The 26,432-nt window shown below is 42.2% G+C and overlaps 1 long non-coding RNA gene across 1 annotated transcript; it reads right to left on the bottom strand.

Moving 5' to 3' along the window:
* Positions 1 to 16,456: 16,456 nt before the first annotated feature.
* On the bottom strand, positions 16,457 to 22,476 carry LOC149979105 (uncharacterized). Its single transcript, XR_016484798.1, has 2 exons — positions 19,136 to 22,476; positions 16,457 to 18,838 (listed from the first exon to the last, which is right to left on the bottom strand). It is a non-coding gene; the product is annotated as an uncharacterized LOC149979105 (long non-coding RNA).
* Positions 22,477 to 26,432: the final 3,956 nt, after the last annotated feature.

Here is a 26,432-nt window from a genome sequence, read left to right as displayed (position 1 = left end):
TGTTTATATTGCCATGCTCAAAATGTGTTAATATTGTAGAAAGCTTTAACTGTACCAAATGGTTGGGGGTAATTGTGTGTTTATTGTGTTCATGGTTCATGGTGTTCAGGTTTTTTGTTCTTATGTTTTAGCACAAATAAAATAGAACTATCTGCATGTTGCTTTGGTGTGAAGGCTGTTAAATGTTCTTTATTTGGTTCCTCTCTTCTCTGTGGATGGTTCACCAACCAGTTATAATTAGAATACATTTTACTCCCATCTGCTCTAAATGTAGTTGACATGAAAGTCATACAGTATTGTCTGATATGTAGTGACAGAAAAAATCTGCTATTATTCTGTTTTTATCCCAAGGTTTTGACACGATTGAGTACTATACATTATGCAAATTGATAAGATTAACATTTTGTGAAATATTCATACAAAGGGTGTTTACTTTAGTAAACCTTTTATTCCAAACATACACATTCAAACCTATTTACAGTAATTAACATGCCAATGATTCATTCATCCTGCTCTGAATCTGAGGGTCACATAATAAAGGGGACATTTTGTGTTGAGCAAAATCAAAGTTTGTTCCACTTACCATGCAAATGTGGCATGTTTAGCCCATCAAAGGCAAACAATTTCCTTTTTTCATTGCTCAATTATGTTTAGAATAGCAATGCTTATAACTGTTAGCAAAATAAACAGAATAGCGATTGGAAAAACCATTCATCATTACCATATATATACAATGTTTTGAATATGAAATTACTTTACCCAGTTAATGCATACTAAGTTTAAAAAGTTTCTTAAAAATATTCCGTAAACTGCAGAAATCATTTTGATTATTAGATAGCTACTGTTGTCAGGTTGTCAATAATTTCAATGTATGGGTTCATTCTGTCTGGCTATTTTAAAATGAAGCTCCTACAAAATTAGATTTAGAATCTCTCAAAGATGTGCTTCTAAAACTCCAGAGTGTAAAAAGTATTAACAAACATTCTCCTACTACCACTAAAACATTGAAAAAGAGACTGAAAAAACTGTGAGAAATGGAAATTCTTAATAGAAAAAAATGTCTGACAGGGCATAAAAAAGGATGTTTCAAAGGGGTAAAGTAAGTTATGCTTACCCACAAAGCAAATTGCTCTTGAGTTCATTGAAAGGCATTATGTGAGGAAAGCCTTGTTTTGTGGTCTGACAGTTTGAGTTATCAGGGAAGGCAGAAGCTCATCCATCTGAGTTTGTGTCCAAGGATTAATCCACAATCACATCCCTTTACAGAGGTCTGCTCCCAGTGCATCTCTGCCATCAATCACCCTATATCTCTAGCACAAACACACACGGCATGCACTCATACACACACAAGTACGTACGCACACACAAATTAACGCAAACACGCGCAGACTTACACAATTATGAGCCGTCCTTGACTTTAATGGGAGCAGTGTTCTCTTCCTTATAGTAAGGAAGCACAGGGGTTTGCTTGTCTTGTCTCTCATTTTCGCTTGTCATTTTGAATGTGGCCATCTGACATCTGATTGAGTGCCTTTTTGCAGTGGCAACAGCATGTTCACAAATACACACATCTAGGTATCTTTAATAGTAAACAAAGCTCCCAAAGACTTCCATTTGGCCTCAGGGAAGTCAAATGTACCTGCTAATAGTGTGGATGTGAAAAATAAAGAAGATCAGATCACAACATGTCAATACCACTGAGAAAAGGAAAGGACAAGATGTCTTCTCTGAGCTGTACAGAGAGTAAACACAAATTGGACATGTTTCAACGGCAACCCTAATCAGTAATAATTTGCCTCTAGTTTTTATAAGACAAAATACTGCACACAGCATTCTGTTCCTTTTTTTTCGTTTGCACTTGATCATTTCTATAACAACATGAGCATATCATTGTCACAGTCGTGTGTATAGGTGGCAGGGAAGTCAGGCGCAGGAGAATCAAAACTTGGTGGAATGGAGTAGTTTAATAACTTAAAACACATAGCTCCAAAACCCCAAAATACAATGAAACAAAGTGGGTGCGAGGACCCGTCGCGCACCAAATACAAAACACGAATAATGAACATAAAACAATCTCTGACAAAGACATGAGGGGAAACAGAGGGTTAAATACACAACAGGTAATGAATGGGATTGAAACAAGGTGTGTAGGAAGACAAGACAAAACCAATGAAAAATGGATCAATGATGGCTAGAAGACCAGTGACGTCGACCGCCGAGCAGCGCCCGAACAAGTAGAGGCTTCTACAGAAGTTGTGACAATCATATTATAGCATAATTTACAGTAAATGAACACACCTACTCATTCAAGGGTTTTTCTTTATTTTTACTATGTTCTATATTGTAGAATAATAGTGAATACATCAAAACTATGAAATAACACATATGTAACCAAAAAAGTGTTATACCAATCAAAATATATTTTATATTTGAGATTCTTCAAATTAGCCACCCTTTGCATTGATGACAGCTTTGCAAACTCTTGGCATTCTCTCAACCAGCTTCATGAGGTAGTCACATGGATTTAATTTCAATTAACAGGTGCGTCATGTTAAAACTTCTACAGGATCAGTGTCCCAACCTCGGGATGGTTGAGCTAACGTAGGCTAATGTGATTAGCATGAGGTTATAAGAAACAAAATAAATTCCCAGGACATAAAAAAATCTGATATGGGCAGAAAGCTTAAATTATTGTAAATCTAAACGCACTGTCCAATTTACAGTGAAAGAATACCATGCTATTGTTTGAGGAGAGTGCGCAATTATGAACTTGAAAATGTATGAATGCTGCTTCCATCTTTTGGCCAAAGCCTGGGCTAGAATGATTCATTATGGCCTTTCTCTTGCATTTCAAAGATGATAGTACAAAAAAACATGTTTTTTTCTTTGTATTATCTTTTACCAGATCTATTGTGTTCTATTCTCCTACATTCATTTCACATTTCCACAAACGTCAAAGTGTTTCCTTTCATATGGTATCGAGAACATGCATATCCTTGCTTCAGGTCCTGAGCTACAAGCAAATTCGATTTGGGTATAACATTTTAGGCAAAAATTGAAAAAAAGGGGGTGGATCCTTAAGAGGTGAAATGTCTTTCCTTCTTAATGCATTTGAGCCAATCAGTTGTGTGGTGACAAGGTAGAGGTGGTACAGAAGATAGCCCTATTTGGTAAAATACCAAGTCCATATTATGGCAAGAACAGCTCAAATAAGCAATGAGAAACGACAGTCCATCATTACTTTAAGACATGAAGGTCAGTCAATATGGAACATTTCAAGAACTTTGAACGTTTCTTCAAGTGCAGTCGCAAAAACCATCAAGAGCTATATGATAACACTGTCTCTCAAGAAGATGGCCACAGGAAAGAAATACCCAAAGTTACCTCTGCTGCATAGAATACGTTCATTAAAGTTCCTTACAGCCTCAGAAATTCGAGCCCAAATAAAAGTTCCACAGAGTTCAAGTAACAGACACATCTCAACATCAACTATTCAGAGGAAACTGTCTGAATCAGGCCTTAATGGTCGAATTGCTGGAAAGAAACCGCTACTAAAGGACACCAATAATAAGAAAATACTTGCTGGGCCAAGAAACATGAGCAATGGACATTAGCCTAATGGAAATCTACCCTTTGTTCTGATGAGTTCCAATGAGAAATTTTTGGTTCCAACCGCCGAGTCTTTGTGAGATGCGGAGTAGGTGAACGGATGATCTCCTCATGTGTGGTTCCCCCCATGAAGCAGAGAGGAGGAGGTGTGATGTGTGGGGCTGCTTTGCTGGTGACACTGTCAGTGATTTATTTAGAATTCAAGGCACACTTAACCAGCATGGCTACCACAGCATTCTGCAGCGATACACCATCCCATCTGGTTTGCGCTTAGCGGGACTATCATTTATTTTTCAACAGGACAATGACCTGAAACACACCTCCATGCTGTTCGAGGGCTATTTGACGAAGATGGAGAGTGATGGAGTGCTGAGGTCCTCCACAATCACCTGACCTCAACCCAATTGAGATGGTTTGGGATGAGTTGGACTGCAGAGTGAAGGAAAAGCAGCCAACAAGTGCTCAGCATATGTGGGAACTTCTTATTTACAATGACGGCCTATGTTATTTCATAGTTTGGATATCTTCACTATTATTCTACAGTATAGAAAATAGTAGCAATAACACAAAACCCTTGAATGAGTAGGTGTGTCCAAACTTTTGACTGGAATTGTATATATTTGGTACTGTATATATATGTACTGTATATATATCTTGAAATATCAAGATATGGTCTCCTGAGGCACTGTGACTTCAGGTCTCTTTCCTAAGCAAAATGATATTCTGAAACAAAGCAGTACCCTCACACCAATAACAAATATTGTTTCAATATTGGTTATTGGTGTGAGGGTACTGCTTTTTCAACATTTCACTGCGTTACAGTTATTCACCCACACATTTTCTATTGTATCAACATTTTGGAATGTTTATCATGATGACCAATGGACACAGATCCAAAAACAGCGACAATGGTATACCATCAACTCTTCAATGTTATCCACTTTACTTGGTTGTATGTGATTTGTAGTAAGAGGTTGTTGTACATTTTGAAAGTTGTGAATTGGTGATGTTTTTGTTCTTTATGCAGGATTAGCTCCAAGGAGTATTATGAGTGGTTGAGTGATGCTCTTCAGGTAAATCACTCAGAGTGATAATAGTGTACCTCTAATGGATTATTGCTTCTATTAGGGGACTGAAAATGATGGTTTCAAACTAATCGGCCATGCTGATGTAACAGCTCTGGCTTAGAAACTTCTACAACCCACACCAGGAAAAGATGAGCTGGCATCCTTGTGATACTGTATGTACTGCACTCCAGCTGAGTATTGATGTCACGTCCTTACCATAGAAAGCTTTTATTTTCTATGGTGGAGTAAGTAGGTCAGGGCGTGACTGGGGGGGGGGGGTGTTCTAGTTTATTATTTCTATGTGTAGTCTAGTTTTTGTATTTCTATGTTGGCCTAGTATGGTTCCTAATCAGAGGCAGCTGTCTGTAGTTGTCTCTGATTGGGGATCATAATTAGGCAGCCATTTTTCCCACCTTCAGTTGTGGGATCTTGTCTTTGTTTGGTTGCATGTTTTTGCACGATGAAGCGTTTCGTTCGTTGTGTTGTTTATTGTTGTTTTCCGATGGTTCACATTTTAATAAAGTATGATGAACCCAAATCACGCTGCACCTTGGTCTACCCTTAACGATGAACGTTACAGAAATCCCACCACCAAAGGACCAAGCAGCGTGGCCAGGAGGAGCAGGGATACTGGGCCCGGGAGAAAAGGGAGTGGAGGACATCATGGACATGGGAAGAGGTTATGGCAGGGGACAAGACCCTGCCATGGAAGGCAGCGAAGGAGGATCAACGACGACTCCGGGGTTCGCAACCAAGACGCAAGCACAAGAGGCAGCCCCCCCAAAAAATTTGGGGAGGCACATGGGGTGGTTGGCGGAGCCGTGTTCCAGACCAGAGCCAACTCCCCGCACTTGCTTTGAGGAGCGTGTTACCGTTCAGGCACCATGTTATGCGGTGATACGCACTGTGTCTCGTGTGCACTCTCACAGCCCAGTGCGTCCTGTGACAGCGCCCCGCACTTGCCGGGCTAAAGTGGGCATCCAGCCAGGACGGGTTGTGCCAGCTCTACACTCTAGACCTCCAGTGCGCCTCCACAGTCCATTACGTCCTGTGCCTCCTCCCCGCACTCGCCCTGAGGTGCGTGTCATCAGCCCAGTGCCACCTGTACCGGTCTCACGTATCAGGCCTCCAGAGCTCCTCCACAGTCCAGAGCTTCCAGCGACAGTTCCCAGTCCGGAGCTTCCGGCAACGGTTCCCGGTCCGGAGCTTCCGCCGACGGTTTCCGGTCTGGAGCTTCCAGCGATGGTCCCTGGTACAAAACCTCCTGAGACGGTCCACGGTCCTGAACCTCCTGAGATGGTCCACGGTCCGGAACCTCCAGCTCCATGGCCGGAGCCTTCTCCTGCGCCAATGCCTAGTCTAAGCATGGCGTCCAATCCAGTGCCAAGGCCAGAGTCTTCTTCTGTGCTGGTACCCAGTCCAGGCACAGTGTCCAGCCCGGGTCCATGGCTGGATTCACGGGATGAGCGGGTTCTTCGTCCCGCACCTGAGCCGCCTCCGATGCTGGAGGATCTGCGGGATGAGCGGGTTCTTCGTCCAGCACCTGAGCCGCCTCCGATGCTGGCGGATCTGCGGGATGAGAGGGTTCTTCGTCCTGCACCAGAGCCGCTACCAACACTAGACACCCTCCCTTTTGGCTTCAGGTTTTGCAGTCGAAGTCCGCACCTTTGTGGGTGGGGGGGGGGGGGGGGGGGGGGCTGGCTACTGTCACATCCTGACCATAGGAAGCCTTTATTTTCTATGGTGGAGTAGGTCAGGGTGTGACTGTGGGGTGTTCTAGTTTATTATTTCTATGTGTAGTCTACTTTTTGTATTTCTATGTTGGCCTGGTATGGTTCCCAATCAGAGGCAGCTGTCTATCGTTGTCTCTGATTAGGGATCATACTTAGGCAGCCCTTTTTCCCACCTTCAGTTGTGAGATCTCGTCTTTGTTTGGTTGCATATTTTTGCATGACAAAGCTTTTCGTTCGTTGTGTTTATTGTTTTTTTTCGCTGGTTCACATTTTAATAAAATATGATGAACCCAAATCACGCTGCGCCTTGGTCTCCCCTTAATGACGAACGTCACAATTGATGAGCTGCATGAATAGCCAAAGTAGTAAAGAAAATGTGCTGTAGTCCGAAACTTTAAATATATTTAGCAGTCTTTGCATTATATGATTTGAACAAATTTCATATTTTCTGTGTGTTTTTTCCATGAAAGTACAGAGTGAATTTACATTGCGACAATGACTGTGGAGGTTTGCGAACTACACATTTTTTACTGCCGTAATTTTGCAGTGTAACTGCAGTTATTCTGTAATTACTGAGTCCAAAATACCACAGTTTCAAAACTGCAGTCTTTTTTTGTAAGTGTTCACAGGAGTTCACTGAACTTTGGAAAAATGAAAAACAGATTAAATATTTGTGGAATATAACAGAAAAAAATAGAAACATAAGTACATTATTTGAAAATATTAAAATGTGGTTTCCAGCGTTGAAGCCAGATTAATATTTTAAGCAGAAATGCTTTGGTTGTGCTGTGCTACAGAGAGAACTTTTTAAACATGTGTTTCTGTCCAGCGGGGCCGTGGGCTCAGTGCTCAGAGCACTTTGGCTGCAGCTTGGCGGTGGGAGAATGGCTTCCGTCCAGCTGAGATAATGGAATTGGTGTGTTCTCCCTGGGATGCGCTCCTGACTGGAGTCAGTTCTGTTAATAGCAGGAGCTTCAACTCGCAGACCCCTACTCTGGCTTGGGCGGCACATGGGGAGGAAAGAGGAGAGCAGTACATGAGGTAGTGTGAGTAGCACAGGCAGGGCAATGGATGTATAATGAATGAACCAGGGGCTGGAACATACAGACAGAGATCTGTATGTAATGACGAGATGATCATGTTTCCACCCTAACAATGGAAGCCGTTGTCCCAAAGGCAGAAAGGCAGGCTGCATATTTAGGTCCAAAATAAGCCCATAGAAATGCATTGTGCTTATTTTGGACAGATTTTGAAGAGAGTGAAACCTCTTAATTCGCCTCTTCCTCTCTGCTATAGTTCAGAATTCTTCTTGGAGCTGCTAATATGTTATCATAAAAGAGACAGGCCCACCACACTTCACTCCAAATGACTCACAATACAAATACATCAGAAAAGCCAAGAGCACATTCTGTATTAAATAACTTTGGTGGAAATATCCTACTGTCCAGAACCTTTTGAAGCACAATCGCAACTGCTCTGCATAGCTTTTCACCCCATGTACTAAACCAATCAAACCGTTCCGCGGCAGTAACTGGTTGTATAAGGCTGAGCAATTTTCTATGGGAAGGTACAGGAATACATAGCAGTTGTGTTGTGGCATCTGTTTTCACACACAGATCTATCTTTGGGTAAGTGTGCATCAGAATGATTAGGTGCTTTAATACCCGATGATGAAATAAATAAAAAGTTATGGAATATCACAGTATCATCATGGATATTACCCTTCTGTTTTGAGAATAATCTATTGCAATGTGAGCATGGTTGGGATCCAGTATGAGTCTATGCGGGATGCTCCTCAACAACCTGTAACAGTGCCTTGCACCCCCAGAAGGGAGAGACTGTCTGGTCCCTCCCATCAACATGTTGCTAGTATTCAGATTGCAAATCTCTTCGCTCCATCTCATGCCTCCAGATATAATTGTCAAGCCGATGGTGGCTGTGTGGTAAATATTGATGGCAAATGCCAGCTGGATAGATTAGTGTGCGTTTTTGATTGTGGTCAATCCTATTCCGGATCAGCGTGGGCAGATGATATAAATGAGGCTCATTGTCTTCCAGCTCAGCTCAGTGTATGAATTCAGCATGATGTATTGCACACACTCTGTGGGAGGAATCAGGCTTAATCTTCACCTCCAGTTAATTACTGCAGACAAACAGAATGGACCACCAGAGACTCTTTTCTGCTGGCTGCCTCAAACCAGAAGAGAGTTCCCCCCCACCAGCTGATTTGGTTTAAACTCACAGTAATCTTTGCTGCAAAACAATCTGTTTTCTCTATTATCAAATGCATTTTCACATGAGCTGAACAGATAGAGAAGGCTGTGTCTGTTCTCACTAATTACAGTGATTATTACTCAGTGATGATATAATAGGCACTCAAACAAATACTCTCTCCCCCCCCTCACACACACACACACACTTTCACATTCACCACACACTTTGTTGCTACTGTCTATTATCTATATTTTTCCCTAGTCACTTTACCCATATGATATGTACTACATATCTACCTCAAGTACCTCTTACCCCTAAACAACAACTCGGTACTGATACTTCTTATATACAGTGCATTTGGAAAGTATTCCGACCCCTTGACTCTTTCCACATTTTGTTACTTTACAGCCTTATTCTAAAATGTATTAAATAAAATAACAAATAAAACAGAAATACCTAAATACTTATTTACATAAGCTCTCCCTCACTCTGCAGTTATTTTTCATTTTTTACACTCAAGTGTAAAAGTGTACGCTCGTCTATGACTGTTGACAGACAGGCGAGACACATACAGTTCACATCTTGTACTGAATGCCAACTCCCTGAAACTCCAACATGTGCAGCTTCACCGGGAGCCAAGTCCTTCCCCACTGAGCATAACATGTTAGGATGATGACACTCTTTATAGGCCAAATTACAAGACTGATGATTAAACACATGGCTGTTCACTCACACAAAAACAAGAGTCCTGCTGCCTGCAGTCCAAATAACTATTGTATGCCAGAGATTCATTGGACTATATCCCATCACATATATCACACCATAAAAGCAAAATGTTTTCTTCATTTGTTTTTTGGGGTCAGAATATGTGCAACAAATCATTTCTATATGCATACATGTACAGTATAGTATATTCTCATTTTAGACTTTGTAATAGAAAGCGAGATAATATTTAATCACCAAATCCGGAGGTCTAGGATAAATTAGAATGGAATATACTGGAATGTTCTATCTTGATTGTCACTGACTCTTCTCTAGGAGAGATTTGGAAGCTGATCTGAGGATGTTCTCTGATGTCTCAAGCTAGGCATCTCCGGGTGCCATATGGCAACATTGAAAGGCACGGCTGTGTATGGAATAGAGAGTGTGTGGTAAACGGACCACATTAAACCGAGCTATGTGTGACACTTCACATCCAGAGTCTCCCTCCTCTTTGTAGTCATTATTGTATGAAAGTGCTGACCAAAGCGATTGCACCGCAGCCTGTGATCTCAAACACTAGGACATTTTCACCTGTCTTTTGTGGATGAAAACATTGACATCTGCAAAAACAAAACCAGAAGTAAAAAGTTGGCTGTATACGCAAGGAGGGGAACAGAGATTATTAGTAGTTGTGTTCGTTGTTATGTTATGTAGTTATATGCTCAGTCATACATTCTTCATTTAAATAATACACACCCCAGGAATATCTTATTGCATGAAGAACAATACATCACTATTCTAATGTTTATTTTGCATGTGAACTTCTGTGAATAATGGATATTGTTTATGGAGCAAAATAATCTAACATTGTTTCCACATTATAATAACAATAACTTTCAGAAAATACTCATATATACTTTCATGGACAGTGCATCTCAGTTCATAAAGTGTACATTGCTATTGGCTCCGTACTGAAACTGAAGTGTACCACTTGAGAGTACTAATCGCCTCCTAAGCATGTCTGGTGAGTGTTTCTCTGTGCATCAATGTGCCTGGTGATGGTCTGTCTAATGTGAGTGCTATGGCTATGCCTGTGAGTCCCTCATCACTACACTCATCTGGTCGCTTCATTGCACCCTAGGAAATATTTCATGATCTCTAAGTGACTAAAACACACTGTGAGCATTTTTGATCAGATCTTTACATTTTAATCTTCATAAGATGTTTAAAAAGTTTGAAGTTCTTTGCCCCATGATTCATTATGCATACTCTGGCATTCCATTTTGAGAAGTCGTATATTTTCTGCAGGCCACCATTATTATTTTAGTATTATTAAACTCAGCAGAGACCTTGTCTTGTCATCCTCCAGTGTCACTCCGTAATGGTCCTGCACAAAAAGTCTCCTGACTTTGCAGTTCAGTAAATGTTTTGAGACAACAATTTTATTGGCAAGACCTTAAGAGGGACCCTGTGCACATTGTCAGTGTGACAGCCCATAAACACCAAAGGCTGTCTTATGATGGACCACTCAGATTATATCTTGTGATCAATCTTCAATCAGACCAGCTGTCACAAATTTCACCAGAGCATTCTGGTGAATGGGACTCATTGATTTCTGTCCCGGATGGATATGCCTTTTGCTGATTCCACTGGCACTTTCACCATAAAAAACACACACAAAAACATAGATTTTGGGGTCTGAGATGGGACACTGCAGTGGAAGGATACAGTGAATCAGGAGACTAAGGGTGTGCAAACAATGAAACATGATGTTTTGATAATAAATTCTGAGTATGGCTTACAGCCAATGATGGTAGTGACTCACTCTCCCCAATCAGATGACTCCCTAACTAACAGCACTAGTCATCATAATGTCAGTATATCAAAGGCTGTGTGAATCTCTACAAGCAGCAATAAAATCCAGAGAACCTACTTCCTTAACATTCAAAAGGTTGAAAATTGGCATACAAATTGTTGTATGTCCATCCAGTGGCCTGTTATGCCCTGATGTCTCAAGTTGCAAGTGAGGCTTACATGAGAAGAAACTGGCTGACAGTACTGGCCATGATGAGATGATTGGGACTCAACAGGGTAGAGCAGCAGAGACGTTGGACTTTCATCAGTGGTGCTTGCTCACACGTTGCCTGGCGTGTAAGTTTGATGTGCACGTGACACAAGTAGAAAGGGATAGTAGCAATAGGATTAGTGGCGGACTGCCAACAGATGCATCTCCCCCCTCTGACAATCACACAGCCACTGATCCTGCAGGGAAAAGCGATGGTCGCTGGGATTTCCATGTTCACCAATTAGCATGCTCTCCTGCCTGTCTGTCATGAATCATAAGGGATCTTGATCTCCTAATGGGGACATTGAGAGACTGTCATGTTGAACTTGGGCTATATCCTGTTAAAGTAACGCGTCAGTCAGTGATGTAAGAAATAGGCTGAGCTGATCGGCACTGAGTGATCTCATCATATGATCTGTGGAGGGAAATGGAACATTCCTGCATTATGTTATGATATAAGTTGATTGGCTGAGCAAGAGGGATGATTGAGGAAATGTGGTTGTGAATTTTATCTGAAGAAAAGCTGTACTGCATTTCCATAGTGACACACAACATGGGTCATGGGTCTGCAACTTGTTAAACAATCATGTCAGAATCTTTGATCTGTGTTACATTTTACAGTAGGTCAAGTTAAAGATAGAAACATCACTGTTGCCTATGAATATGATATAGTTCCTTCAGAAAGTATTCATACCCATTGACTTATTCCACATTTTAATGTGTTACATCCTGAATTCAAATGGTATTAAATGTGTTTATTTTCTCACCAATCTACATACAGTACAATACCCCATAAAGTGAAAACCTAAATTTTTTAAATGTATTAAAAATGTAATGCAGAAACATCTAATTTACATAAATATTCAAACTACTGAGTCAATACATGTTAGAATCACCATTGGCGGCGATTACAGCTGTGAGTCTCTCTGGCTAAGTCTCAAAGAACTTTCGACACACCTGGATTGCACAATATTTGCCCACTATTCTTAAAATTATTCGTGCTATGTCAAATTGGGTGTTGATCATTGCTAGACAACCATTTTCAAGTTTTGCCATAGATTTTCAAGCAGTTTTAAGTGGAAACTGTAACTCGGCCACTAAGGAACGTTCACTTTCTTCTTGGTAAGCAACGCCAGTGTAGATTTGGCCTTGTGTTTAAGGTTATTGTCCTGCTGAAAGGTGAATTTATCTCAGTGTGTCATGGAAAGCAGAATGAACCAGTTTATCCTATTTTGCATGTGCTTAGCCTCCCTAGTCCTAAATGATTACAAGCACACCCAGAACATGATGCAGCCACCACCATCCTTGAAAACATGGAGAGTGGTACTCAGTAATGTGTTGTATTGGAATTGCCCCAAACATAACACTTTGTATTCAGGACAAGTGAATTGCTTTGCCACATTTTTTAGGTTCTTGTTACAAACAGGATGCATGCTTAGGAATATTTTTCTTATTCTGTAAGGGCTTCCTTCTTCTCACTCTGTCAATTAGGTTAGCATTGTGGAGTAACTACAATGTTGTTGATCCATCCTCAGTTTTCCTTAAAGGGATATTCAATGTCTGCTTTTTACATTTTTACCCATCTACCAACACGTGCCCTTCTTTGCGAGGCATTGGAAAACCTCCATGGTCTTTGTGGTTGAATATCTACTTGAAATTCAGTGCTCGACTAAGGATCCTTAAACATAAAAAATAATATTAATAAACACTATTATTGCACACAGTGAGTCAATGCAACTTATTGTTGAGCAAATCTTTACTCCTGAACTTATTTAGCATGGTCGTTCTTTAAAAGTAATTTCCTGACCATCTTAAATTATTATACCCCTTTCAAAAACTGTAGAACTAAGAACAGATATAGCCCTTGGTTCACTCCAGACCTGACTGCCCTCGACCAGCACAAAAACATCCTGTGGAGAACTGCAATAGCATCCTGTAGTTCTAACTTCAAAAAGTTTTGGGACACTGTAAAGTCCATGGAGAACAAGAGCACCTCCTCCTAGCTGCCCACTGCATTGAGGCTAGGTAACACAGTCACCACCAATAAATCCACGATAATCGAGAATTTCAATAAGCATTTCTCTACGGCTGGCCATGCTTTCCTCCTGGCTACCCCAACCCCAGCCAACAGCATCCCCCGCAGCTACTTGCCCGAGCCTCCCCAGCTTCTCCTTCACCCAAATCCAGATAGCAGATGTTCTGAAAGAGCTGCAAAACCTAGACCCGTACAAATCAGCTGGGCGAGACAATCTGGACCCTCTCTTTCTAAAATTACCCGCCGCCGTTGTTGCATCCCCTATTACCAGTCTGTTCAACCTCTCTTTCTTTTTGTCCAAGATCCCTAAAGATTGGAAAGCTTCCGCGGGCATCCCCTTCTTCAAAGGAATGGCAATCTCTAGACCCAAACTGTTATAGACCTATATCCATCCTGCCCTGCCTCTCTAATGTCTATTTTCACCTCCGGATGAAAAGCATGCCAAAAGTAAACTGCTTGTTACTCAGGCCCACATGCTAGTATATGCATATACTTTGTAGATTTTGATAGAAAACACTCTAAAGTTTCCAAAACTGTTAAAATAATGTCTGTGAGTATAGCAGAACTGATATGGCAGGTGAGAACCTGAACAAAATCCATCCAGGAAGTGGGATTTTTTTATGTTTGTAGTTTTCCATTGACTGCCTTTACAGTATCCAATGACTTAGGACTCAGATTGCACTTCCTATGGCTTCCACTAGATGTCAACAGTCTTTAGAAATTGTTTCAGGCTTGTATTCTGAAAAATGAGAGCGTAAAACAACTGTGAATGAGTGGACCCTGCAGTGTCCCAGTGCTGTTTACTATGCGCGACCGAGAGTGCACCTTTCTTGTTTTTCTTTTGTATTGACGAAGCTATTGTCCGGTTGAAATATTATTGATTATTATGACTAAAAACAACCTAAAGATTGATTATAAACATCGTGTGACATGTTTCTACGAAATTTACTGACACTTTTGGGATTTTTCTTCTGCCTGTTGTGACCCTATTGGAGCCATTGGATTTTTGGAGATTTTTTGATATTAAGAGGGACTTTATCGAACAAAACAAAAATGTATTGGGTAACTGGGAGTCTTGTGAGTACACCCATATGAAGATCATCAAAGGTAAGTGGTTAATTTTATCACATTTTCAGCCTCTACTTGGCTGGTAACTGTAATGTTTTGTGTGCTGGGCGCTGTCATCCGATGGTATGCTTTCACCGTAAAGCCTTTTTGAAATCTGACACAACGGTTGGATTAATAAGAAGTTAATCTTTAAGCTGATGTATAACAATTTTGTTTTCAAAAATTGTATTTTTAGAATTTCTGTTTTTGAATTTGGCACTCTGCAATTTCACCGGATGTTGGCCAGGTAGGACGCTAGAGTCCCACACCCCCTAGAGAGGTTAATGAACTGATCACTGTTTCGAATCCCACTGTACCTTATCCGCTGTGCAATCCGGTTTTCGAGCTGGTTACTGGTGCACCTCAGCCACGCTCAAGGTACTAAACAATATCATAACCAGCATTGCTAAAAGACAGCACTGTGCAGCAGTCTTCATCAACCTGGCCAAGGATTTTGACTCTGTTAATCATCGTATTCTTATCGGCAGACTCAATAGGCTTGGTTTCTCAAATGACTGCCTCGCCTGGTTCACCAACTACTTCGCAGACAGAGTTCAGTGTGTCAAATCATTGGGCCTGTTGTCCGGACCTCTGGGGTTCTCTATGGGTGTACCACAGGGTTAAATTCTCGGGCCTACTCTTTTCTCTGTATATATCAATGATGTCGCTCTTGCTTCTGGTGATTCCTTGATCCACCTCTACGCAGACGACACCATTCTGTATACATCTGGCCCTTCTTTGGACACTGTGGTAACTAACCTCCAAACGAGCTTCAATGCCATACAACACTCCTTCCGTCTCCTCCAAATGCTCTTAAACACAAGTAAAACCAAATGCATGCTATTCAACCATTCGCTGCCTGCACCCGCCCGCCCGACTATCATCACTACTCTGGACGGATCTGACTTAGAATATGTGGACAACTACAAATAACTAGGTGTCTGGCTAGACTGTACCTCTCCTTCGAGACTCATGTTAAACATCTACAATCCAAAATCAAATCTAGAATCGGTTTTCTATTTCGCATTAAAGCCTCCTTCACTCGCGTCGCCAAACTTACCCTAGTATAACTGACTATCCTACCGATCCTCGACTTCGGCGATGTCATCTAGAAAATAGCTTCCAATACTCTACTCAGCAAACTGGATGCAGTCTATCACAGTGCCATCCGTTTTGTTACCAAAGCCCCTTATATCACCCACCACTGCGACCTGTATGCTCTAGTCGGCTGGCCCTCGCTACATATTCATAGCCAGACCCACTGGCTGCAGGTCATCTATAAGTCTATGCTAGGTAAAGCTCCACCTTATCTCAGCTCACTGGTCACGATAACAACACCCACCCATAGCACACGCTCCAGCAGGAATATCTCTCTGGTCATCTCCAAAGCCAACACCTCTTTGGCTGCCTTTCCTTCCAGTTCTCTGCTGCCAGTGACTGGAACGAATTGCAAACATCACTGAAGCTGGAGACTTATATTTCCCTCACTAACTTTAAGCATCAGCTATCTGAGCAGCTAACCGATCGCTGTAGCTGTACACAGTCCATCTGTAAGTAGCCCACCCAATCTACCTACCTCATCCCCATATTGTTTCTATTTACTTTTCTGCTGTTTTGCACACCATCATCTGCTCATTTATCACTCCAGTGTTAATATGCTAAATTGTAATTACTTTGCTTCTATGGCCTATTTATGGCCTAACTCCTCACGCCATAGACTTTCTTTTTTTTCTATTGTGTTGACTGTACGCTTGTTCATTCCATGTGTAACTCTGTGTTGTTGTTTGTGTCGCACTGCTTTGCTTTATCTTGGCCAGGTTGCAGTTGTAAATGAGAACTTACCTGGTTAAATAAAGGAGAAATAAAAATAAAAAAATAAAAAAACTTACTATAACAAAGGGTGGAATACATATTGACTTAGACATTTTAGCTTTTCAATTTTAATTATTTGTAAATAAATTTAAAAACATCATTCCACTTTGACATTATGGGGTTTTGTGTGTACGCCCGTGACAAAAAATGTCCATTTAATATTTTTTTTATTCAGACTGCAATGCAACACAATGTCAAAAAAGTCAATGGGTGTTTCTGAAGGCACTATATATACACAAATCAAATCAAATAAAATAAAATGTATTTATATAGCCCTTCATACATCAGCTGATATCTCAAAGTGTTGTACAGAAACCCAGCCTAAAACCCCAAACAGCAAGCAATGCAGGTGTAGAAGCACGGTGGCTAGGAAAAACTCCCTAGAAAGGCCAAAACCTAGGAAGAAACCTAGAGAGGAACCAGGCTATGTGGGGTGGCCAGTCCTCTTCTGGCTGTGCCGGGTGGAGATTATAACAGAACATGGCCAAGATGTTCAAATGTTCATAAATGACCAGCATGGTCGAATAATAATAAGGCAGAACAGTTGAAACTGGAGCAGCAGCACAGTCAGGTGGACTGGGGACAGCAAGGAGTCATCATGTCAGGTAGTCCTGGGGCATGGTCCTAGGGCTCAGGTCCTCCGAGAGAGAGAAAGAAAGAGTGAAGGAGAGAATTAGAGAACGCACACTTCACACAGGACACCGAATAGGACAGGAGAAGTACTCCAGATATAACAAACTGACCCTAGCCCCCCGACACATAAACTACTGCAGCATAAATACTGGAGGCTGAGACAGGAGGGGTCAGGAGACACTGTGGCCCCATCCGAGGACACCCCCGGACAGGGCCAAACAGGAAGGATATAACCCCACCCACTTTGCCAAAGCACAGCCCCCACACCACTAGAGGGATATCTTCAACCACCAACTTACCATCCTGAGACAAGGCTGAGTATAGCCCACAAAGACCTCCGCCATGGCACAACCCAACATTCTAACGTTTGGGGTCACTTAGAAATGTACTTGTTTTGGGCCTCCCGGGTGGCGCAGTGGTTAAGGGCGCTGTGCCACCAGTTTTGATGTCTTCACCATTATTCTACAATGTAGAAAATAGTTCAAATAAATTAAACCCTTGAATGAGTAGGTGGGTCCAAACTTCTGATACTGTGTTTATATGTATATTTATATCAGCACAGTACTGTTCATGTGACCTTTCATAATCTACGGAGCATTAGGTAAACACAACTGATGGGACCTATCCAGGATACTACATCTCTGCACATCTTTCTTCTCCATGCATTGAATATTTGTATTCTTAATGTTAACTTTCTATATCATGTGCTTTGTTCTTCAAACTAGTTTTAATATATTTCCCAAAGAATGTATTATGTTTGAGGTATAAGATTACATCAATCACAGCAGGCATTTTGTCATGAAGTGGTTGTGTTCCTCAACTACGGATGTGACTGACCGTACTAGGTGGCATGCAGACATGCTGCAGTACACACAGATCAGGGGGAGTGATTGTATTGCAGTGTCATGTGTTGTGATTGTGTTGTGCCTAGAGTGTTCCCAAGCCCTGTGCATTGTGTGGGGAGCAGATCAGCCTGGAGCTGCCTTGACAAGCACATCCATCAGTGCGGCATGCTCAAGTCCCCGTCAGAGTGGCTGTGCTGCCTTGTACAACGAGGGAGGAAAGGTGTCACTCTTAAACAGGATATATGGCCTCGCACTGAGACACAAATGACGGAGTTAATACATTACAGTGGTGCAAGTCACCTCCATGGCTACATCTCTGTACTCCTGCCTCTGTGGTGGAATCAACGCAGCATACCAAGTTACTTTAGGAGAGCCTGCCAACAACATCTCTTACACACTCACATTAGATTAGCCTGCACCCCATTCATTATCACATTACAATAGAGCTATACAAATGCTCAAATACATTAGAATAGGTGTTCCGTTACAATAGCCTATGACTCTTATGCAATCACATAAGTTCAGCCACCACCTTACACACTTACATCCACATATACATTAATGTTAAGTACATGTCACATTTGAAAATGCATCAACATCCTGATCCTAGCAACACCCTGACAAATACATGTAATTTGATACATACCTGTTTCACACCATGATCAGGCTATGCTCAATTAAACACATACTTTCAATAGGGTCCACCCCCATTCACCCAAATACTGTACAGGTCACATACTTACCAACTTGGAAAAAAAAGTTATTGTAACAGTCCAGGCATCTCCCACGTTTTAACAGCCGCCAAAGAGCTTCCTTCCTCCAAAAATCAGCACAAGCAACATCCATACAGGAATGACATTGACCATTCACAGAACTTGCACCCCTCCAACAAACATGCCATCAGTTGACGCTCCTCAGAGGAGAAAGGGGAGGACCTTCCTTCTTACTGAAATTTCCTAAAAATAAAAATTATGAAACATAATTTTTTTCATTATTTTCAGACAAAACAACACTAAATACAGTGGGGCAAAAACATATTTAGTCAGCCACCAATTGTGCAAGTTCTCCCACATAAAAAGATGAGAGAGGCCTGTCATTTTCATCATAGGTACACTTCAACTATGACAGACAAAATGAGAAAAAAAATCCAGAAAATCACATTGTAGGATTTTTTATTAATTTATTTGTAAATTATGGTGGAAAATAAGTATTTGGTCACCTACAAACAAGCAAGATTTCTGGCTCTCACAGACCTGTAACTTTGTCTTTAAGAGGCTCCTCTGTCCTCCACTCGTTACCTGTATTAATGGCACTTGTTTGAACTTCAGTATAGTATAAAAGACACCTGTCCACAACCTTAAACAGTCACACTCCAAACTCCACTATGGCCAAGACCAAAGAGCTGTCAAAAGACACCAGAAACAAAATTGTAGACCTGCACCAGGCTGGGAAGACTGAATCTGCAATAGGTAAGCAGCTTGGTTAGAAGAAATCAACTGTGGGCGCAATTATTAGGAAATAATATTTTTTAGAAATATGTAACTTTCACACATTAACAAGTCCAATACAGCAACTGAAAGATAAACATCCTTTAAATCTACCCATCGTGTCCGACTTAAAAAATGATTTACAGCGAAAGCAACACATATGATTGTTAGGTCATAGCCAAGTCGAAAAAACACACAGCCATTTTTCCAGCCAAAGATAGGAGTCACAAAAAGCAGAAATATAGACAAAATGAATCACTAACCTTTGATGATCTTCATCAGATGACACTCATAGGACATCATGTTACACACTACATGTATGTTTTGTTCGATAATATTCCCTGCAGCGAGAGAGTCCTCAATGTACTCCTCCGTAGCCTTGGTCTTCAGACCCAACAGGTGTTAAAGCTGCCACCATGGTGGTGTAGTGCCCTGGAGAAGGTCACGTAGCGCAGGCATTGTTGAAGACCTCCCGGAGGTCCAGGTACTCCGCGGGAATGACGGAGAAATCCAAGCCTTCTCCCAAGCTTGCAGGAAGACGTCTTGGGCAGGCTGTGCTAACTTCAGACACTGCGCATGGCAGAGCGTGCTTCAACCCACAATAAAACCAGTAGCCAGGTCGATCAGGGGATTGTGCTTCTGGAGCCACGAATACACCAAAAACAACGGGTACAATCCGGGAGATTCTATGAGCAGGAAATGCAAACACTCAGTGTGAATTCCTGATACTCGTAGGTTGATAGGAACTGTATTGCGGGTGACTGCCAATAGAGCACTCATCTAGCACTCTGAGGTCCATGGGAATAGAGAGGGGTTGAGTGGAGATTCCCAGCTACAACACAAAAGTCACATCAACAAAGCTCTCGTCGGACTTGAGTCAATGAGGCCTGGTCACCCAACAACAGGGTGGCATGGAGAGAGGTACGAATGAAGGGAGATTGTAAAATCCCCATACTGCTTTTTAATGGACAGGTGGAAATATAAAGTCCTGTAGTCCCACAATATAGACAGTTCCTGGTGCACATCCTGTGTAAATGTTCATCCAGAGACAATCTAGCCCTCCCAGTAACTTGGGCTCTGGGGGAGGCGAGTTGACCACCCTCTGTGATTTCCCTGGGCAATCGGGTGACCTCGGAAGGTGGATCTCGGGAACTTCTAGGATTCCTCTGGGGTGAGATGGGAGCAGTGGACGAGCAAGTGTGACCGGGAACAGACCTCTCCCTCCTACGTTCCTGTAGCCGCCCATCGATCCGTAAGGTCAAGGCGATGAGGGAGTCGAGATCCATGGGAAGCTCCCGGGCTGCGAGCTCGTCTTTAACCTCCTCCTCTGATAATCTGTGAAAATACATGTCGAAAAGGGCTTCCGGTTTCCAGGCACTCTCAGTAGCCAACGTGCAAAAATCCACCCTGTAGTCTTACCAGCAGCCTCTCTCCTGAACAACGGAGAATTGAACACTTTTTATACCTCCGCCACAAACTCCTCTAGACTGAGGCAAACGGAGAACTGGGAGAGAAAAGGGAGCACTGGGAGAGAAAAGCCCAGCAGGTTCCCGAATCTCCAGCGTAGCGCTCCGGAGGAAGTAAGCGAGGTTCTCGGGATACCGGGGTAGGCTGGAAAGAAGCGTCCCTGGCGGCGGGGTTGCTGAGAGTCTGGGGGATTACTGTAGTGGCTTGGTACCTAGTAGGGAAGCTGCGGAATTGCTTCAACAATGTATTGAAAGTACGGTCAAAGCGTTCTGCCAGGATATGGATTCCCTGCATAAGGATTTGCAGTAGCTTCTCATGTCTTCCAATGGTGTCTCCTTGGGAGGAGACAGCATTGCAGAGCTGGTCCAAGTCTGCTGGGTCAGTCATGGCCAGTTCGTACTATTAGGGCTCCTGCTAAGACCCAGATGAAGACACAGGAGGCGGATAGTACGAGTCTCAGAGTTTATTATAGTACAAGGGGCAGGCAAAAGGTAAGTCAAGGCAGGCAAAGAGTCATTATCCAAATCATAGTCAGGAAGGTACAGGACAGGCAGGCAGGATCAGGGTCAGGACAGGCTGAAAAGTCAGAACTGGGAAGACTAGGAAAAACTAAAACTAGATCACAGGAAACACAGGAACATGCTGGTAGGACTTGATGGGACAAAACGAACTGGCAACAGACAAACAGAAAAAGCAGGTATAAATACACTGGGGATAATGGGGGGGAGATGGGAGACACCTGGTGGGGGATGGAAACAAGCACAAAGACAGGTGAAACAGATCAGGGTGTGACACACATCTAACAAAGTAATTTACAATCACATTTGCACTACACTCTCCGCACAGGTGACAATGCACACATATCATCCTCAACAATCCGTACACAATTTCCCCATCCATAAAATATAATGATATAACTTTGGAGCACTTTGACATGATTAATGGAGCGTTTGTTTGAAGCACAGCTGTAATTCTCATAACTACTCCCACAGATAATAAAGTGGCATGAGAGATCGTCTGTCAGTGTGCTGGAGGACACAGACATCTAGCCTTGCTCTACTTCCTTCCTCATTCCCCCACTCAGCATGCCTCGTGGCTCATCCAAACATTATCAGATACGAATAAACCACCCAAATATAGTTGTCGCTCATTCACATTGCAATTAGAAATAGTGTCAAAAGACATTTAGTGGTGTATTTCATAAACATGGTGGTCTTATAATGTTGCCATGTACAATAATGCTATCAGATACAGTGCATTCGGAAAGTATTTGGATCCCTTGACTTTTTCCACATCTTGTTAACGTTACAATCTTACTCTAACATTTTTTAAATAAAAAACGTTCCTCATCAATCTACACACAATACCCCATAATGACAACGTGTAAACAGGTTTTTAGATTTTTTTGATAATGTATTAAAAGAAAAAACTAAGTATTCAGATCCTTTACTCAGTACTTTGTTAAAACCTCTCTGGGATATGTGGGTTGGTAGCGTCCCACCTGGTAAACATCCAGTGAAAATGCAGAGCGCCAAATTCAAATAAATTTGTCTAAAAATTCTACTTTGATGAAATCACACATTCAAAATATCAAATTAAAGCTACACTTGTTGTGAATCCAGCCAATGTGCCAGATTTAAAAAAAAAATTACAGCGAAAGCAAACGATGCTACACTGCTCCAAAAAATAAAGGGAACACTAAAATAACACATCCTAGATCTGAATGAATGAAATATTCTTATTAAATACTTTTTTCTTTACATAGTTGAATGTGCTGATAACAAAATCACACAAAAATTATCAATGGAAATCAAATTGATCAACCCATGGAGGTCTGGGTTTTGAGTCAAAATTAAAGTGGAAAACCACACTACAGGCTGATCCAACTTTGATGTAATGTCCTTCAAACAAGTCAAAATGAGGCTCAGTGGTGTGTGGCCTCCACATGCCTGTATGACCTCCCTACAATGCCTGGGCATGCTCCTGATGAGGTGGCGGATGGTCTCCTGAGGGATCTCCTCCCAGACCTGGACTAAAGCATCCGCCAGCTCCTGGACAGTCTGTGGTGCAACGTGGCGTTGGTGGATGGAGCGAGACATGATGTCCCAGATGTGCTCAATTGGATTAGGGTCTAGCATTGTCTTGCATTAGGAGGAACCCAGGGCCAACCACATCAGAATGTGGACTCACAAGCGGTATGAGGATCTAATTTCGGTACCTAATGGCAGTCAGGCTACCTCTGGCGAGCACATGGAGGGCTGTGCGGCCCCCCCAAAGAAATGCACCCCCACACCATGACTGACCCACCGCCAAACCGGTCATGCTGGAGGATGTTGCAGGCAGCAGAACGTTCTCGACGGCGTCTCCAGACTCTGTCACGTCTGTCACATGTGCTCAGTGTGAACCTGCTTTCATCTCTGAAGAACACAGGGCGCCAGTGGCGAATTTGCCAATCTTGGTGTTCTCTGGCAAATGCCAAGCGTCCTGCACGATGTTGGGCTGTAAGCACAACCCCCACCTGTGGACGTCGGGCCCTCATACCACCCTCATGGAGTCTGTTTTTAACCGTTTGAGCAGACACATGCACATTTGTGGCCTGCTGGAGGTCATTTTGCAGGGCTCTGGCAGTGCTCCTCCTGCTCCTCCTTGCACAAAGGCGGAGGTAGTGGTCCTGCCGCTGGGTTGTTGCCCTCCTACGGCCTCCTCCACGTCTCCTGATGTACTGGCCTGTCTCCTGGTAGCCCAGAAGTTAACTGACAGCATGACAGGGAGGATTGCAGAGGTCTTGAAAAAGACAAAAATATCTAAAGACACTGAAGCTGCAAACTTTGTGGAAATTAATATTTGTGTCAGTCTCAAAACTTTTGGCCACGATTGTACACTATAATGACAAAGCGAAAGCAGGTTTTGAGAAAATGTTGCTAATTTATTAAAAATAAAGAACAGAAATAGCTTATTTGCATAAGTATTCAGACCCTTTGGTATGTCACAAAAAATTGAGCTCAGGTGCGTCCTGTTTCCATTGATCACCCTTGAGATGTTTCTAGAACTCGATGGTCATCCACCTGTGGTACATTCAATTGACTGGACATGATTTAGAAAGGCATACACCTGACTATATCAGGTTCCACAATTGACAGAGCACGTCAAAGCAAAAAACAAGCCATTAGATAAAGGGAATTGTCCGTAGAGCTCCGAGACAGGATTGTGTCGAGACACAGATCTGGGGAAGGGTACGAAAAAAGGTCTCCAGCATTGAAGGTCCCCAAGAACACAGTGTCATGAACCGGCTCATAGCCGGTAACAAAAAGTGAGACAACTTGGAGATCAAGGAATAACAAAAAGATATGCATTAAATAAAGTAACCTATATACAATTAACAATGGAGTGTGTAATCAGTATTCAGTAGTGTAAGTGAGTAGTTGCATGCATAGATGGTGATGATGAGGGATGTTGAGAGGTGCCAAAATAAGCAAGCCACAAAATGCTAGAACCAAAAATAACAGTGTGTCTGCGTGGAGAGAGTCTCCTCGGCGTACACACCCGAGCCCAGGTGTCCCATTTCACTTATGACCCTACCAGTTCCACCCACCGACATCATAATAAGGAAAACAAGAGCAAAGAGACAGAATTTGGCAGACAGTGAGAGGGTCATCACAACAGTGTCCTCCATTGTTCTTCAATGGAAGAAGTTCGGAACCACCAAGACTCTTCCAGGAGCTGGCCGCCCGGCCAAACTGAGCAAAGAATGCCCTTGGTCAGGGAGGTGACCAAGAACCAGGGATGGTCACTCTAGAGTTCCTCTGTGGAGATGGGAGAAACTTCTGGAAGGACAACCATCTCTGCAGCACTCCATCAATCAGGCCATTATGATAGAGTGGCCAAACGGAAGCCACTCCTCAGTAAAAGGCTAACGAAAGACTGCTTGGAGTTTGCCAAAAGGCACCTTAATAATGGTACTAGGGGGCAGTATTTTCATTTTTGGAAAAAAATCATTCCCATTTTAAACGGGATATTTTGTCAGGACAAGATGCTAAAATATGCATATAATTGACAGCTTTGGATAGAAAACACTCTAACGTTTCCAAAACTGTAAAGATATTGTCTGTGAGTATAACAGAACTGATGTTGCAGGCGAAAGCCTGAGAAAAATCCAGTCCGGAAGTGCCCCAGGTTTTGAAAGCGCTGCGTTCCAATGAGTCCCTATTCAGCTGTGAATGTGCCATCAACGAGCTTATGCTTTCCACGTATTCCCCAAGGTGTCTACAGCATTGTGACATAGTTTTACGCATTTATGTGGAAGAACAGCCATAAGCGGCTACATTGCGGAAGTGGTCACATGGTGGCTCCGAGAGAGATTCTCGCGTAAAATACAGAGGTAGCCATTACTCCAATCGGTCCTACTGAAAAACGAATTGTCCCGACGGATATATTATCGAATAGATATTAGAAAAACACCTTGAGGATTGATTATAAACAACATTTGCCATGTTTCTGTTGATATTATGGAGCTAATTTGGAATATTTTTCGGCGTTGTCGTGACCACAATTTCCGGGCGATTTCTCAGCCAAATGTGAAGAACAAACGGAGCTATTTCGCCTACAAAAATAATATTTTGGGAAAAAATGAACATTGGCTATCTACCTGGGAGTCTCGTGAGTGAAACATCCGAAGTTCATCAAAGGTAAACGATTTAATTTGATTACTTTTCTGATTTTCGTGACAACGTTGCCTGCTGCTAGCAAGGCATAATGCTATGCTAGTCTATGATAAAGTTACACAAATGCTTGTCTAGCTTTGGCTGTAAAGCATATTTTGAAAATCTGAGATGACAGGGTGATTAACAAAAGGCTAAGCAATGTTCCAATATATTTCACAAGTGATTTTCATGAATAGGAAGATTTTCTAGGAAGATTTATGTCCGTTGCGTTATGCTAATTAGTGTCAGGCGATGATTACGCTCCCGGACCTGGGTTTCAGAGTCACTAGAAGTTTTTAAGGACAGATTCTCTGGTCTGATGAAACCAAGATTGAACTCTTTGGCCTGAATGCGAAGCGTCACATCTGGAGGAAACCTGGCACATTCACTACGGTGAAGCATGGTGGTGGCAGTATCATGCTGTGGGGACATTTTTCAGCAACAGAGACTGGGAGACTAGTCAGAATTGAGGGAAAGATTATCGGAGAAGTGCAGAGAGATCCTTGATGAAAACCTGCTCCGGAGTGTTCAGGACTTCAGACTGGGGCGAAGGTTCACTTTCCAACACGATAACAACCCTAAGCACACAGCGAAGACAATGCAGGAGTGGCTTCAGGACAAGTCTCTAAACCTGACAAAGCATGAGAGGATCTGCTGAGAATAATGGGAGAAACTCCATAAATATAGGTGTGCCAAGCTTGTAGCGTCATACCCAAGAAGACTCGAGGCTGTAATAACTCTGATATTTCAGTGTTTTATTTTTAAAAACATGTTTTTGCTTTGTAATTATAGGGTATTATATGTAGAAATACATTTTTATACATTTTAGAATAAGGCTGTAACGTAACAAAATGTGGAAAAAGTGAACGGGTCTGAATACTTTCCGAATGCACTGT

Source organism: Oncorhynchus mykiss, chromosome 12, assembly GCF_057628025.1.
Source record: "Oncorhynchus mykiss isolate SJ-2025 chromosome 12, ASM5762802v1, whole genome shotgun sequence".
Classification (NCBI taxonomy): Eukaryota; Metazoa; Chordata; class Actinopteri; order Salmoniformes; family Salmonidae; genus Oncorhynchus; species Oncorhynchus mykiss.
The sequence above is the reverse complement of the archived record's forward strand: the minus strand, read 5'-3'. Positions and strand labels throughout refer to the sequence as shown.